General features: G+C 45.0%; 1 protein-coding gene across 1 annotated transcript in view; it reads left to right on the top strand.

Moving 5' to 3' along the window:
- The window catches only part of tmtopsa (teleost multiple tissue opsin a), a 204,381-nt gene that overhangs the window by 138,205 nt on the left and 49,928 nt on the right, over positions 1-16,248 (top strand). The gene's annotated exons all lie outside the window — the stretch shown is intronic.

Here is a 16,248-nt window from a genome sequence, read left to right as displayed (position 1 = left end):
GGACATCTCCTCCCCAGCTTCTTGTTCCCGCTTTTTCGGGGAACAGGACTACAGTCAAGTAACCCGAGACGATTTCTGTCCCTCCATTGACCATCTACACAACTACTATCAAAAAGTACATAAAGAGATCGTAAAACGAATCGAACCAAGCGGTTTAGTCCAAATTTTGGTTCCAAATTTTGGTTCTTGTGGCAGCTCAAACCAGCTGCAAAATACACAAGAATGAACCTCATTGGTTCTTGAGGAAGCTCAAACGTGCTGTGTAACACACAAGAATGAACCTCATTGGTTCTTGCTGAAGCTCAAACATGCTGTGTAACACACAAGAATAAACCTTGTTGGTTCTTGCTGAAGTTCAAACGTGCTCTGTAACACACAAGAATGAACCTCATTGGTTCTTGAGGACTCTCAAACGTGCTGTGTAACACAAGAGAATGAACCTCATTGGTTCTCGCATGGTAAGAAAGTATGCTTGACTTTCCGTTTACTATAAATTATGTGTGAGTTGATGAATGTTTATGTGTGAATAAAAGCAAATTGGCACTCAATGGTAGCCTGGCTCTGCCCTCCAACGTACTTCCGCTCAATTTTCATTTTCCTTCAGTACTCCGTCTGGGATTGCGGTATGTTCTCTGGGTTTCTCCGATCAAATTTTAACTGGTCCAATCAGCGAACAGAGGGAGTGACTGAGAAAGATGATGTTGATGTAGTTTGAGATGTAGTTCAGTAATGGCGGCAGAGAAAGATGCGAACAAAGCCATTCATTCAATTGTGGCACCACTGCCGAATATCCAGAAATTAAACCTGGAGCAAGTACAATTTTGCTGAGTTTTGTTGGTGGCCATGATGTTGTGGCCCTCCTCCCCACGGGGTTTGGGAAAATTTAGATTTCCCAGTTAGTGGTGAAGGAGTTGGCTTAAGCCCTATTCGGACGGTAATTGTTTCTCGTGGGGTCGGAAGGAATTGTCATCATTTACAGGGGCTAGTCAGTGATTTTATTGCTGTCCATCTCCCACCACCCGCGTAAAAATCCCTGGCCGAATGTCCTACTGTTTTTGACAAACACCAAGGTCGTGTGGTAATTTAATTGCTGTCTGAAATCCACATCTCTGAGTTTTCAAAATATATCACTTCAAAATGCACTGTTTATATCCTTTTTGACCACTGCAGAGCACCCTGTGGTTGCGTTTCGGTGTAATTTGTAATTCGGTGTAATTTTCTAGACTTGCATGTCTTTAAATGCAAGCAAGTATTTACAGCAGCATTTATTCTTATCATACCAAGCATATGACATTTTATTTACAGCATACAATCATGTTACGGACCACGTGAGCAGCGTGTTCCCGATCTCAAAACTCTCCCCTCCACCGTGAATAAATCACCAAAATGCACAAGTTGTAGGTTTTATCACTGAGGTGGCGTGTACATTTATTTTTATGGACTTCCATGAAAGAAATAAAGGCGAACAGCGCATGACATACATCACGACCAAACATTAGCGATTGGTTATGGCAGATACAGAGTGGCTCATGGCAGATCCAATAGTTTTAAACTTCAACAGAGTACCTGCCTTGGAGAGTGGAGAGTGGCTAGACTATCTGTACAAATGAAATGTACGAGAGTCTGGTAAGACCAGGCTAAGTCAATGGAAGGACAAAATACATTTCATTAAAAATACTTCATTTGTGTTCCGAAGATGAACAAAAGTCTTACAGTTTTGGAACGACAGTAAATTATAAATGACAGGTGAGTAAATTATGACAGAAATATTATTACTACACAATAACAAAAAAATAAATAAACTGCACAGAAAACCATCTCTGAATTCTGCCTGGGCCTGTTGATAAGGCACTAATCTTCCCTAAACACCAAACCCAATACAAGTGCTAAGAACACACACTTCAGGATTCTATACAAACATTTAATTACTATATATAGGTGATTAAACTTTTTAAAACAATACAGATTTGAAAGGAAAAACAGAAAGGAAAAGTATATATTTTTCATGTTCAACCCTGCTGTTTCCATAAGTTATGTCAGCAACCTGAAAGCACAAAGCTGTGAATTTCGCTGACACCTCATTATGCTGACTGACTGAGACCTCTGGCTCAAAAGGTTGCATACTGTATGCAGGGAGTGAATATACAGTGGGATCAGTGCAGATATGCCTCAAGGCTTGTTCACACCAACTTGAATGTTCAGCATGAAAATTCTATCCGATTTTCGCAAGTGATTTGTCTGTTTAGGCAAACAAAGGTGGGCTGAATGAAAATGCAATTTCTCTCTGTGACAGTAGCGCTTATGGAAAAGCAGAAATACAGTGGTATACTATTTGCTTATCAAGATGTTGATATACTGTATTTTTTCTTCCACACACACTATTCACTGTCACTTAGAAAAATTGTCTGTTTGTGAGGACCACCAAGGCAATTGAAGAGATTAGAACAAAAAAGTCAGTAAAAAATATGCGTATTTAGTGTTCTGTATTTAGTGTTCTGATTTTTTTTCACCCCCCCCCCCCCCCCAAATATATAATTTTATGTTCCACAAAAGAAAGAACATCATACACACTTGGAGTGAATATTTTGTGTGAACTGTTGCAAGCCAGGCTCATTGGAAATACGTGACTTTTTGCAAACACGCATCTGGAACGGACAAAAATTGATACCACTTAGTGCGTCTATTGGACGTTTCACCCGAAAAGTGCAGGGAAACATACCTGGAGGTACATATTTCAGGTTTTGAAAAAATGTAGGCAGAGTCACATATTTCCAGTGAGAGTACCACATTGTAACATACTGAAAACCAGTCAGAACATCTTGCAACATGGTGGCAAGTTTTGCATAGGCAAGCATGACTCTAATTAATTTCAGAAAATGTTATGTCTCTAGTTTTAAATGAAAATACACATCAAAATGGAATCCAGTGTCAATGGAGGAACTAAACAGAAAGGTCTGTGGTTTCTTTGTGCTGGAAAAGTGAAGTCTAGAAGGGGGTTGGTCTGCATCAAGCTTTCATTGACTTTATGTCAGCAATGACAAGGTACTGTAGGTGCATCTTATTACATGCTGCCAGTGAAACTGTGAAGCCACACCCCTTCCCTTAATCACCCACTCCCATTGTACATCTGGATCTGGGACAGTGATAGGAGGGTCAAAACAAGAGGAGGTAGATCACCATCACAATCAATAAATATAAGTGGCTCTTCTTTGTGTAAACTGACAATGGTAGCGGTGAAGAAGAGGGAAGAGGGAAGATCAGCTGGCATGGTGACATACACATTTTAAATCTCTTTTACTGTCTCTTCATTAGCATATGTGGGTTGGTAATTGTCATGGAATTATCAATACATGACATAAACTATGGTGTACACAATTACTTGCAGTGCTGAACCACAGAAAAATTATTTTCAGGTGGCTAATTATCCTTCCTTCCATCCATTCACACATCCATCCTTCCACCCTCCCTCCTTCTTTCCTTTTATTCTCAGGCTACATTAATCCGGATACATTTTAAAAGGGTGTTTTCATTTCAAAACGCTTTCTGTCCACACTATCGTTTTCAAGTGTTTTCAAAAAGTTTCTCGTCCCCACTGACGTATATTCACCTTATTGCACATGTGTAAACCCTCATAAAAGCTAATTTTGGCTATACAGACATGAACAAGACATAATAAACACAATTATTCTGTCCAGATCATTTTATTTAACAAAATATCTCATCATTCACTGATGCATCCAGGTTTCACTCACTCACCATTATATGTTTGGTCTAAAACGCAACTGCTCTCATGTTTTGCTGCAGGACAGCAAATGCAAGTACATTTTCTGTCATCTTTCCCTGCTGAAAAATCCAGCATTGCTGGTCACAAGCATAAGATACTGTATGTTTTACATGCTGGGACCATCATGGGATACTGGCTGCTGGTTTGTTGGATCCCAGCATGGGATGCTGGTTGCTGGTTTGATGGGTCCCAGCATGGGATGGTTGCTGGTTTGCTGGTCCCCAGAATGGGTTGCTGGTTTGCTGGATCCCAACACGGTGTGCTTGTGGACCAGCATAAGGTATTTTTTTGAATGCTGGGACCAGCTTGGGATGCTGGTGTGCTGGTGGACCAGCATATGTTGTCTTTTGGGTGCTGATATAATCCAAGCCAGACCACAACAAAACTTGCATATGTGTAACAAACCAGTTTGGCTTTATTTCTTTCATTTGGTACATGTACAAAAGTTGTTGAAGCCCTTTAGTTGGGCACTTGGCCATTGACTTTGGTTGAATTAATTCTCTTTCAGCAGTTGTTGAAAGTGCATGCTATCACTATTGTCGACAATATTTCATGCTTCTGACTGCAATGACATATTACGGAGCCCCTAAAGGGACACGGTGAAGGAAAATATTTGGTTATAATATTTTGGCACAAACTGCTTATGATATATGCTTTTGATTGTTTTTAAAAAAAAATTATGTTCATATCTCTAAATGTTTTTGTTTTGCAATGTACACATTTTTTTACTGATTTTAACTGGTTTTGTGTACAGATCTTTAGAAACAGGAGACCATTGATGCTTTGAAATGTTTTACCAGTTTACTACTGACATTGTTTAATAATGTAATCATAACTAAAACAATGAAACATTTCAGCTCTTCTTTCAGCAGACGGAGCATATTACAAAGTTATAATCATATAATTCAATGAATCATATGTTTTAAACTTATATTGTTTTTCCTTTACATCATTAATGTGTTCAATGTAGAAAATGCAAGCAAAAACAATACTTCTCCCTCCACTGCTTGCATACAGACGGCTGGCCTACTCACACTCAACCCTGCCAGACCATGCTGGTGAACAAGCTTCACCAGCTCCAGTTTGCCTGAGAAGAGTATGAATGTGTTGGTCCACCAGCACCATACCAGCATAAACAAGCCTGGACCAGCCTTGAATACATGCTGATTTATGTTGGATTTTTATTCTCAGAACTTTTCTGTCAGAGAGAGGTAAAACAGATAAAACACCGACCCACTAATTACTTGATGTCACCAACAGAGATCACACAACAATCATTAACCCTTAATCGCCCCTCAAGTAGGGTTTACGTTTGAGTCCCTTGGGGTCAGATAGACCCCAAACTTTTACAGAGCGATTGCATAAGGAAATATAATTTTTTTACATGGAAAACTATATATCATTTTTTTTATTTACTTCTCAACTATACATTTATGCTGTGTTTTTGTGGGTATTTGGTAGTTTTTTACCTATTTACTGCACAAATACTTAACTATGTCATAAATTGGCTCATTAAAAATCATTTTTTTTATGAAAAAATCACTTGAATGATGATCTTAAATAAATATAAATAGTTTTTGGACATTGCTCTATGTGTTAGGGATAGAATACCGCCATCTGTAGGTTTGTGGAAAAACTTTAGGAATTATAGTTAAAGAGAAAGAGAGTGCAATGACCACATTATCCAATAGAGGTCCATAGGGAAGTTATGCAAAAGTTAAGCTGCCTTTCATCTTTCTTTTATTTGCCCTTTTCCCTCTCTTTCTCATGATTGTTCCATGTTGCATTTGTGCTCTAGTATTTGTCCTTCATTTATGTATGGAATTTTTTCAGATTTATGCCAGTTTTGTTGATTTTATTTCCCAGTTTCTATAAAAATGCTCTCTGTTGCAGTCACACACATGTGTGTGTTTGTGTGTGTGTGTGTGTGTGTGCGTGTGTGTATGAGACAGAAAGTTCATTCCACTTTGTGTTTATGCTCTAGGACCAGATCTTGATATAAATGTAGACATTTTCAGATTTATACTGGATTTAGTTGATTTTTTTTTACAAACAAAGTGAAAAAAAAAGCATTTTTTACATTTTCCCATTCATTGCCAAAATCCAAAAAAATGCTCCAGACACCTGTGTTTGTGTTTGTGTGTGTGTGCGTGTGAGTGAACATGCTTGTTCCATATTGCATTTATGCTCTAGTATTAGTACTTCATTTATGTATGAAAATCTTTCAGATTTATGCCAGTTTTGTTGATTTTATTTGCCAGTTTCTATAAAAATGCTCTCTGTTGCAGTCACACACATGTGTGTGTTTGTGTGTGTGTGTGTGCGTGTGTGTATGAGACAGAAAGTTTGTTCTACTTTGTGTTTATGCTCTAGGACCAGACCTTGATATAAATGTGGAAATTTTCAGATTTATACTGGATTTAGTAAAAAAAAATTGACAAAAAAAGTGAAAAAAATGTATTTTTTACACTTTCCCATTCATTTTCAATGTGGGGTCAATCTGACCCAGAGGGACTTAAACGGTAAATTTTTTTTTACACACCTTTAGAACAACCAAATCAAGCCCAGATTTTTTGTGCATGTTTAGATAGATTATTTAGGAAAAGTCACCGAGTCTCATGGCCCTGAGATGAAGGGAACACTTTTAAAAAATGGAGGAAAAGTCCAGTGGGGTCAGCTGGACCCCAAGGGACGATTAAGGGTTAACCGAACAAAAACACAGAGATGTTAGTAAAAGACAACATTTACAGTAACACTTTCAACCCTGTTACAACCAAGGTTATTATAGTTTTGCATTTTTCATTAGTTTTTATTTTTATTTCGTTATGACTTTTTGTTTTCAAATTCAGTTTAGTTTTAATTCGTTTTTAAAATGGGTTTGCTAGTTTAGTTTTTATTTTTTGAAAATGCTTAGTTTTAGCTTAGTTTTTATTAGTTTTAGTGTTCATTTTAATCTTTTTTTGTAATTTGGGTTATTTGTCAGGGGCAAGATTCAAAAAGGTCAGAAAAAGTATTGTGTAATAATAACTCAACCAAAACATCATACAATTTTAGAAAATATTTATTCAAAAATAAAACCAGAACATAAAATGTACATATGGGCACACATATGTAAACAGTCTCAACACTCCGCAGTAAGTGCAAAATGTGTAAGTGACATGTGCCAGTAAAAACCCTAAAGAGCCAACAGAATGAAAGGCCCGGGTAACTTCACTTAGGCCCCGTTCACACTGCAAGCAAAAGTGGCTCAAATCTGATTTTTTTTGGGGTCAAGTGACCAGGTCAGACTTCTTCAGAGGTAGTGTGAACACTCAAATCTTTTTCAAATCAGATTTAGACCACATACATATGTGGTCCTGAATCATACTCAGATCTGATTTTTTTCAATGCGGCCGCAGTGTGAACAACCAAGGCGGATTTGATGCGACTTTTACGTCAATCTACGTCAAGATTTGTCACAATTATGCGCAGGTGAGTTAGCCCTAGACACAACAGACACAGACAGTAACATTAAAAACTTGACTAGATATGGAGAACAGCTATGGAGCGAGTCAATGGAGGGAGAGTGAGGTGTTAGACCTAATTAGTATATGGGGAGATACTTCAATTCAAGCTAAACTAGAAGGATCCTACCGTAACCGCTCCGTTTTTGAAAAAATAGCACACGAAATGGAAAAACGGGGACACAGAAGAACTTGGCTTCAGTGCCAAAGGAAGGTGAAGAGTCTACATTTAAAGAACCAAATGATTCTAACAACCGAAGCGGTCGTGGTCGCATCACCTGCCCATTTTATAACGAGATTAGCCGTGTTATGGGCGATAAACCCAGCTGTCAGCCATTAAACCCGCAAAAGGCCAAAATAACCAATTTTGCTCTCTTTCTCTTCGTTCTTGTCCTCTTCAGCACCTGCTCATTAATGTTACGGCTTCCATTACACAAACATTTTGAAATAAAAGCGAAAATGCTTGCTTCCTCTATAACCTCCCGAACTTCAGTGCAACAGCGTGCTGCGTCTGATGTCATTGTTATTGTTCTTTTGCGCATGCAGGTTAGTTTGAAACCTCAAACAGTTCACACTGGAATCAGATATAGGCCACATTTTAAAAGGTAATGTGAACAGCCAAACAAAAAATCGGATCTGGGCAAAAAAATCAGAATTGAGCATTAAGACTTGCGGTGTAAACGGGGCCTTACCACGCCTGGACGCGTCACGCGCGCAGCCCTGTCAGCGCGTCTTTCAAAGTATACTACACAACGGATGCGCGCGGATGATCGCGTTCGACACATGAGCAGTAAAAAAGTGTCTATGCTCTACCAGACATCGGAGGGCAGCACTGAGTCCTGTCATCAACGGGACATTCGCTGGGCATGATCGGAGAAGAACTGTAGTGCATCCACCATTGCAACATAGTTTGGAAGAAACACTGAAGAATAAAAAATTCTCTCTTTTTTTTCAAGTGTGTTGTTTTTAAACCGGTCTTTGCAGACTCTTCTTCGACGGCTGAACACTGTGCTCAATACTGTGCGTATTGCCACCTAGTGGACTCTTCTGTACTGCTGGCGCATGCGCTGTTGCACGCGGACCGAAGAATACCCGGGCCTTGAAGAAGACATACATGAACCGCATGTATTCAACCCATTTTTGAGCTAAAATACAAATATATAGCTAAACCTAAACCTAAATTGAGCTAAACCTATGCAAATACCACAGCTGTACAATTTTCACACCCTATACTAAATTTACCCTATACAATAGCCTATACTCATCTGGATTTAAGCAGCAAACATTCAGTGCAAGAGTAAACAAATTACATAACATTATTTAATATTTGAATCACAGCTTATATAGTGTTTTGACATCGACAACAAGGGTGGCCATTTCCATAACCCCAAAAAGGAGGACACTTTGCGGCATTTAGTGAGGCAAGAATAATTGCATACTACATAGGTGTACTCGCAACTACAATACAATTTTGTCCGTCATATCGATGGTATCATGATATAGTGATTCTGAAATAGCCTACTCTTCTCTACTCTATTCATTGCCAGACAATTTGATCTACGATATATCTTGATGTAGACCTATGTGTAACAGAAGAGGCAAAAAAGTGTTTGTTCACAGTATTTGTATTTATTCAAGACATTGTGATGTCTGTTTCAAAAACTGACCACTGAGAGGAACCTGTCTTGCAAAGTGCACAGTGCCTGAAAACAACATTTCTGGACTTCGGTAAATAACAGAAATACATAAATAAACAAATAAAGAATGTGAAAAATAAATACACATTTCAGTTCTTAACAAACAAGTTCACCCTCTGCAGCAGCTCAGGCAGCTTTTTGTTAAGAACTGAAATGTGTATTTATTTATTTTTCACATTCATTATTTGTTTATTTATATATTTCTGTTATTTCCAGAAGTCCAGAAATGTTATGTTATCTGGCACTTTGCCAGATTATTTGGTTCCCATTCAGTCGGTCACTCTCGACGCCACAAATAGGAATCTCGCTCGCGAGAGCCAATCTACTTCGAGTGTAACTAAACGAGCCAATGCACATTGGCATGCAATGATTGCACCAGGTGCTCATGCCACGCTGTGCGGGTATAAATGAGACACAGGTGATTGCATCAAATCAACCTTTTGCTTCGGAGCCGAGTGGTGAATGGTTTGTCCTAAAATCACTCTCTACAAAGCGTGTGTTAACATTATAACGAGTCAAGCTCTTCGGTGGACCTCTCCTCGTTTGGTGTTGGAGTGACGGCACTGCAGCGGGGTTGATTTCTCTCTTTCTTTTTCTATTTTGAGCAAAAACAAAAGGCTGTTCTCACAGCTGGTTCGGTGCGCTGTTAAGAGCGCTGAAAAGCCGTTTTCACGGCTGGTAAGAGATCGCCTTCTATGAGAGAGAGAGAGCGCGCACGTCAGGCTGCACTTTTTCCCTGTCTGTGTCGCCTGTGTGCTTCAGCACCGCGGAGAGCAGTTTCCCTAAAAGAGCTACACAGATAGAGCTTGCGTCTTTTTAAAGATGACATTCTATCTGTGTGTTTCTGGATGCGGTTGTTTCCTGTCCTCACTGACGGCCACGAACACTGCTCGCTCTGTGCTCTAGGTGCGCTGTCCCCTTGCCTATTTCTCGTTGTAGCGCCCTCCCTGGCAACAGGAGAGGTCTACTTCAGTGAAATAGCTGGGGTGACCTGAGGAGAGGAGGGCTTCTCCTTCGGGGAACCAACCCCCTAGGGCCCCTCCCCCTCTAGCGCACTGCAAGCTGTGCAGCTCTGGGTGGAATTGCTGGTCCTTCTTATGGGGGAACCTAGCATTTCATTCAGTGCTCCAGCTGAGGATCAGATGTCAATCGCTGCATCGGAGAGAGGGCTGTTGTGCTTTGGGAATGAGGATGATGCTGAGCCCACTGTAATGGTGTGTGCTTCTCTGAATCGGATTCAGAGTTAACAGCCATGCTTCCTGGGATCACTCCCGGTTGTGCATGGAAAACTTGGCAGTGTGGCACTTCTTTGGATATGGAAAGCCAAAAGGGCCAAAACTGCATAAGTTTTTCCTCTCTCACTACCCTCAACGGTGGGGTGGCTGTGCGCAGACCACCCCTGCCTGCACTAGGGTAGTTCTGAGTTGAGGTTGAGCTGTGCATGTTGACTAACCGTGATCAAAGTCATGGCGCAGGCCCTCGGCCAGACGATGTCCACCTCAGTGGTCCAGAAAAACCTCCTGGCTTGCCTTGCTGAGATGTGAGTGGTCGTCAAAGTACGCTTTCTCGATGTTCCCATCTCACAAGGTGGCCTTGGGCGACACTGTTGAGAACTGGGCCCCGCAGTTCTTCGCAGTCGGTAGCAGGCTGAGGCAATCAAGAGCCTCCCCCGAAGTACCATCAGAGTGCCTCGTGGGCCGCCCCTCAGTCTGCTCGTCGCCAAAGGCGTTGTCCCCTGCAAAAAAAAAAAAAAAACACTTGGCACAGCCTGCTCTACTGTGTCCTGCAGGAGGATGACGCTACCTGTCTCTGCTGCTGTTTAAGCGGTCGGTGAAACTTCACCTCTGAGACGGGTGACCGGGAGATGGGCGGGGCTGCTCTTCCCCGGAGGAGGGCCGGGCAGAAAATATTGAGTCAAAATCCGTTCTGCCGCTGGTGTCACAACCAGTGGTACCCAAATTCTCAAAAAAAAAAAAAAGCAGTTCCTCCCATCTCTGGGTCCCAAGGGGTTTCGGAGAGCTGTGGACGGTCAAACGCCGGACCACACTCATCCTCCTCCTTCGCCAGTGGACAGTAGTGGACGGTTCGAGGACGCAACCTAGCCTTCTCACTTACCCTCTGCCCTCTCGTGGAATCAGGTAAGTGTGCACCGCACACTCACAACCGCGCTACGGGCCGCCTCCACGAGACAGCCGCCCCAGCCTGGTACCTGCATTCCACCTCGCTGCCCCACGGTGGGTACGCCGGTGGTCCCTATGTCCCGCTTGCACGGACTCTGCGAGCCTGGCTAGAGCTCCCCAGTCCGTCTCGCTGGCTCATTCGGACAATCAGGCTCGGCTATGCGATTCAGTTCGCCCGGCTCGATTCTTTCTCGACACAGGCCGTTTCTGTGCCTTGCGTTCGAGGGTAGAGCATATCAGTACAGAGTCCTGCCCTTCGGGCTGACCCTGTCCCCCCGTGTCTTCACGAAAGTCACGGAGGGGGCCCTTGTGCCCCTGAGAGAACAGGGCGTTCGCATCCTCAACTATCTCGACGACTGGCTCATTCTAGCACAGTCCATCCAGGGATCAGTTGTGCGAACACAGGGACCTGGTGGTCAGACACCTCAGCCAGTTGGGTCTTCGGGTCAACTGGGAAAAGAGCAAACTCGCCCCCGTGCAGAGGATCGCTTTTCTCGGTGTGGATTCGGTCGAACGGACAGCGTGCCTCCCAGAGGAGCGTGTCCAGTCGATGCTGAACTGCCTGAACACGGCAGGATGGCGGTTCCACTGAAACAATTTCAGAGGCTCCTGAGGCATATGGCAGCCGCTGCGGCAGTAACACCGCTCGGCCTGCTTCATATGAGACCACTTCAGCATTGGCTACACGGCCGAGACCCGAGATGGGCCTGGCAACGCGGCACTCTCCGGGTGAGCATCACACCGGCCTGCCGCCAGTCTTTCAGTCCATGGTCAGACCCCTCGTTCCTTCGGGCCGGAGTGCCCCCGGAACAGGTGTCCAGGCACGCTGTGGTTTTCACGGATGCCTCTGCCATGGGCTGGGGAGCCACGTACAACGGGCATGCAGTGTCAGGGGTTTGGACGGGCCCGCACCTGCATTGGCATATCAATTGCCTCGAGTTGCTTGCAGTGCATCTTGCTCTGAGCCGCCTCAAAGCGCGGTTACGGGGCAAAGATGTACTGGTCCGCTCGGACAACACTGCGACCGTTGCGTATATCAACCGACAAGGTGGTCTGCGCTCCCGTCGCATGTCGCAACTCACCCGCCATCTCCCCCTCTGGAGTCAGAAGTGTCTGAGGTCGCTTCGGGCCATTCATGTCCCTGGTGTGCACAACCGTGTGGCCGACGAGCTTTCACGAGCTGCGCTCCCAGGCGAGTGGCGACTCCACCCCCAGGTGGTTCAGCTGATTTGGAGACAGTTCGGGGTGGCACAGGTCGACCTGTTTGCCTCCCCAGAAACGTCCCACTGCCAGTGGTTCTATTCGCTGACCGAGGGTACACTCGGCACGGATGCCCTGGCGCACAGCTGGACCCAGGGGCTGCGCAAATATGCATTTTCCCCAGTGAGCCTACTTGCACAGACTCTATGCAAGGTCAGGGAGGACGAGGAGCAGGTCCTGCTGGTGGCGCTGTACTGGCCCAACCGGACCTGGTGTCCAGAACTTATGCTTCTCACGACAGCCCCTCCTTGGCCGATTCCTCTGAGGAAGGACCTTCTGACTCAGAGACAGGGCACCCGCGTCCAGACCTGTGGAAGCTTCATGTCTGGCCCCTGGACGGGACGCGGAGGTTCTAGGTGACTTACCCCAAGAGGTAGTTAACACCATCACTTCGGCACGAGCGCCATCTACAAGACAGGCTTACGCCTTGAAGTGGAACCTGTTCGTCGAGTGGTGTTCTTCTCGCCGAGAAGACCCCCGAAGATGTTCGATCGCATCTGTGCTTTCCTTCCTGCAACAGGGGTTGGAGCGTAGGCTGTCGCCCTCCACCCTCAAGGTTTATGTTGCTGCAATATCCGCCTATCACGACCATGTAGAAGGTAAGACGGTTGGGAAGCACGACCTGGTCGTCAGGTTCCTTAGGGGGGCGAGACGATTAAATCCTCCTCGCCCCCCCTCCATACCCTCTTGGGATCTTGCTCTGGTGCTCCGAGCACTTCAGAATGTCCCATTTGAGCCTTTGCAGTCAGCAGAGCTAAAGATTCTGTCAATGAAGACTTTGCTGTTGGCTGCATTGGCCTCCATCAAGAGGGTAGGGGACCTGCAGGCATTTTCGGTCGACGAATCGTGCCTAGAGTTCGGGCCGGGTGATACCCACGTGGTGTTGAGACCCCGGCCTGGCTATGTGCCCAAGGTTCCTACCACTCCCTTCAGGGACCAGGTGGTGAACCTGCAAGCGCTGCCCCCGGAGGAGGCAGACCCAGCCCTAGCTTTGCTCTGTCCCGTCCGCGCTCTGCGGGTTTACGTGGATAGAACTCAAAGCTTCAGAACCTCAGATCAGCTCTTTGTCTGTCACGGAGGCCAGCTGAAGGGAAAGGCTGTCTCCAAGCAGAGGATATCCCACTGGATAGTGGATGCCATCACCTTGACTTACCAAGCACAAGGTGTGCCCTGTCCGCTCAGGGTGCGAGCACACTCTACTAGAGTGTTGCATCCTCCTGGGCGCTGGCACGTGGCGCCTCGCTGTCAGACATCTGTAGAGCTGCGGGCTGGGCGACACCCAACACGTTCGCTAAATTCTATAGCCTACGTGTAGAGCCGGTCTCCTCCTGTGTTCTCACCTCAAACGGGTAGAAGCACTGAGAGGCCCCGTCTCTTGTCGGCTTGCTGCGCTACGGCGCTTATATTCTCCAGAAGCAAACTCTGTGAGTCCTCCACCGCCCTCGGTGCCGGACGTGGCGGAACGTCTGGCATCAGGCCCCTTGCCGCTGAATCCTTGAGAACCAGTATTGGGCTCGGGTTATATGAGTGACCCTACGGGGATCCCATATATCTTTCCACGGTCGCTCCTACGGGAAGCCCGTGTCTTTCCATTGGGAGAGCCTTCCCGTCAATGGGACTTCCCCTTCACTAGGGCACGCTTCCCAGTGTTATCCAATAAATCACTAAGCGGGTCTTGCGGAACGGCAGTGATGGACTTCCCGGTGTGAGCCCCGTCTCATCAGGTAAGAGAGCTCAGGTGGCTCACACAGGGCACTGGAAGGGGGCAGAGGCCATGGCGCTTTGGTAGGGATTCCTATTCGTCGGTACTCCGACGTGGCGTCGAGAGTGACCGACTGAATGGGAACGTCTCGGTTACGTATGTAACCCTCGTTCCCTGAAGGAGGGAACGGAGACGCCACGTCCCGTCGCCATGTCCTCTGTACCCTGCTGGGGTGCCTGTCTACCTACTCAGCTCCTCAGCAAAAGGCTGATTTGATGCAATCACCTGTGTCTCATTTATACCCGCACGGCGTGGCATGAGGACCTGGTGCAATCATTGCATGCCAATGTGCATTGGCTCGTTTAGTTACACTCGAAGTAGATTGGCTCTCGCGAGCGAGATTCCTATTCGTCGGTACTCCGACGTGGCGTCTCCGTTCCCTCCTTCAGGGAACGAGGGTTACATACGTAACCGAGACGTTATTTATGTATTTATTTTATACAGTATGACTGGTGATGCTTGACTGCATGATTATGATAGACTTTACAAAGCTCTGCAGCGGAGATTTTGTCATCCTGAGGTGATGTTGCTTCTCGAAAAAATGACCTAAGGGAAAATTTACCTGCGGCTCGTCGTTAACTTTTATGTTTTTTCGTGCTGGCATGACGGTCAATGGTGGCTTTCCCTTGACTACAGGGACACAGTGTGCTTTTTGATATAAATTTGTGCTCTTTAGTCCATTCCGTATTAATGAGGTCTGATGTTTCGGGATGATAACGTTGTGATATGATGTAGCCAGCACGTCGTGGAGGCTTGTTTATGTTTTTAACCAACAATGACATATTAGATATTTGACACTGCTTTCAGCCAATCATTTGTTTGACCAGAGATCTTACGGCATTATACGCTATGCTGCTGCATCACAATAAAGATTCTAGAGCGGAGTTTTTTTTAGATCGATTCAGCACAACTCCAAAAAGGAGGACAAATGAGTGTCCGGCTTGAGTCTGTGCCGGACAGGGGGCTTAAAATCCGGACTGTCCGGCCAAAATCCGGACGTATGGCCACCCTATCGACAACCCAAGTGCATTTTACCTCAAACTTGCGACTAGTTAACTTTCTAAAGTAGCAATCGCTTCTCGGGTCGACATTAACACACTGACAAAACGTCTCTGGTTACGTATGTAACCTATGTTCCCTGAGAACAGGGAACGAGACGCTGCGTCAGCTGACGCTACGGGGAATGCCTCCAGCGTGACAGGTGCCTGAAATCACAATCAAAAAACGTCAGCCTATGACGTCATCAAGGTGCGACCAGGAAGTATAAAAGGGCGCCTTGCCAACATGACAGTATCTAAACGTCTGAAGGGACTGTTTGGCAGGCAAGCCTTGAGGCATGGCAAAGCGACGCAGCGTCTCGTTCCCTGTTCTCAGGGAACATAGGTTACATAAGTAACCAGAGATGTTCCCTTTCGAAAGGGAACTCGCGCTGCGTCAGCTGACGCTACGGGAAAGATATACCAACGCCGCCATGCCGAAAGGAGTGCATGCCCACTGGCAGTGACAACTGTCAGGACAAGCAAATTCAACTGAAATGCCTGAACCACTCCCCTTCTGGTCACATTAGGCTGTCAGTGACAGCGCTCCCTACGGTCAAAGCCCAAGCTATAAACCTGAGAAGGAACCTTCGCATACCATATGAAGTCCTACCCTGGCCGCTCGAAGGCCTGGAACCAGCCCATTCGACAGAAGGGGTTCCACGGTGTGCACGGAGGGGAGGGGCTGTGTGTGTGTGTGTGTGTGTGTGTGCACATGAGTGAGAGACGCAGGGAAAGGAAATGCAGCTGAACGTTATTTGCTCTATGAAAGACATTGACAAAGACCAAAACTAAGGACATTTAATCTATTATTTTATTTTATTTTAGTTAGTTTTGCCAAACACACATTACAGTTTTGGCTAGTTATCGTTTTTTTGTAATGCCCCTTTTTGTTTTTATTTCAGTTAACGACAATGTTTTTTTCCACGTAGTTTTCGTTTTTTCGTTCGTTTTCGTTAACGATTATAACCTTGGTTACAACAACACTTTCAAAAACATTTTCCCAGAAATTTTGCTAGTGAAAA

The sequence above is a fragment of the Gobio gobio genome (genome assembly GCF_949357685.1).
Source record: "Gobio gobio genome assembly, chromosome: 6".
Classification (NCBI taxonomy): Eukaryota; Metazoa; Chordata; class Actinopteri; order Cypriniformes; family Gobionidae; genus Gobio; species Gobio gobio.
Note: the sequence above shows the minus strand (reverse complement) of the source record. Positions and strands in the feature narration are given on the sequence as shown.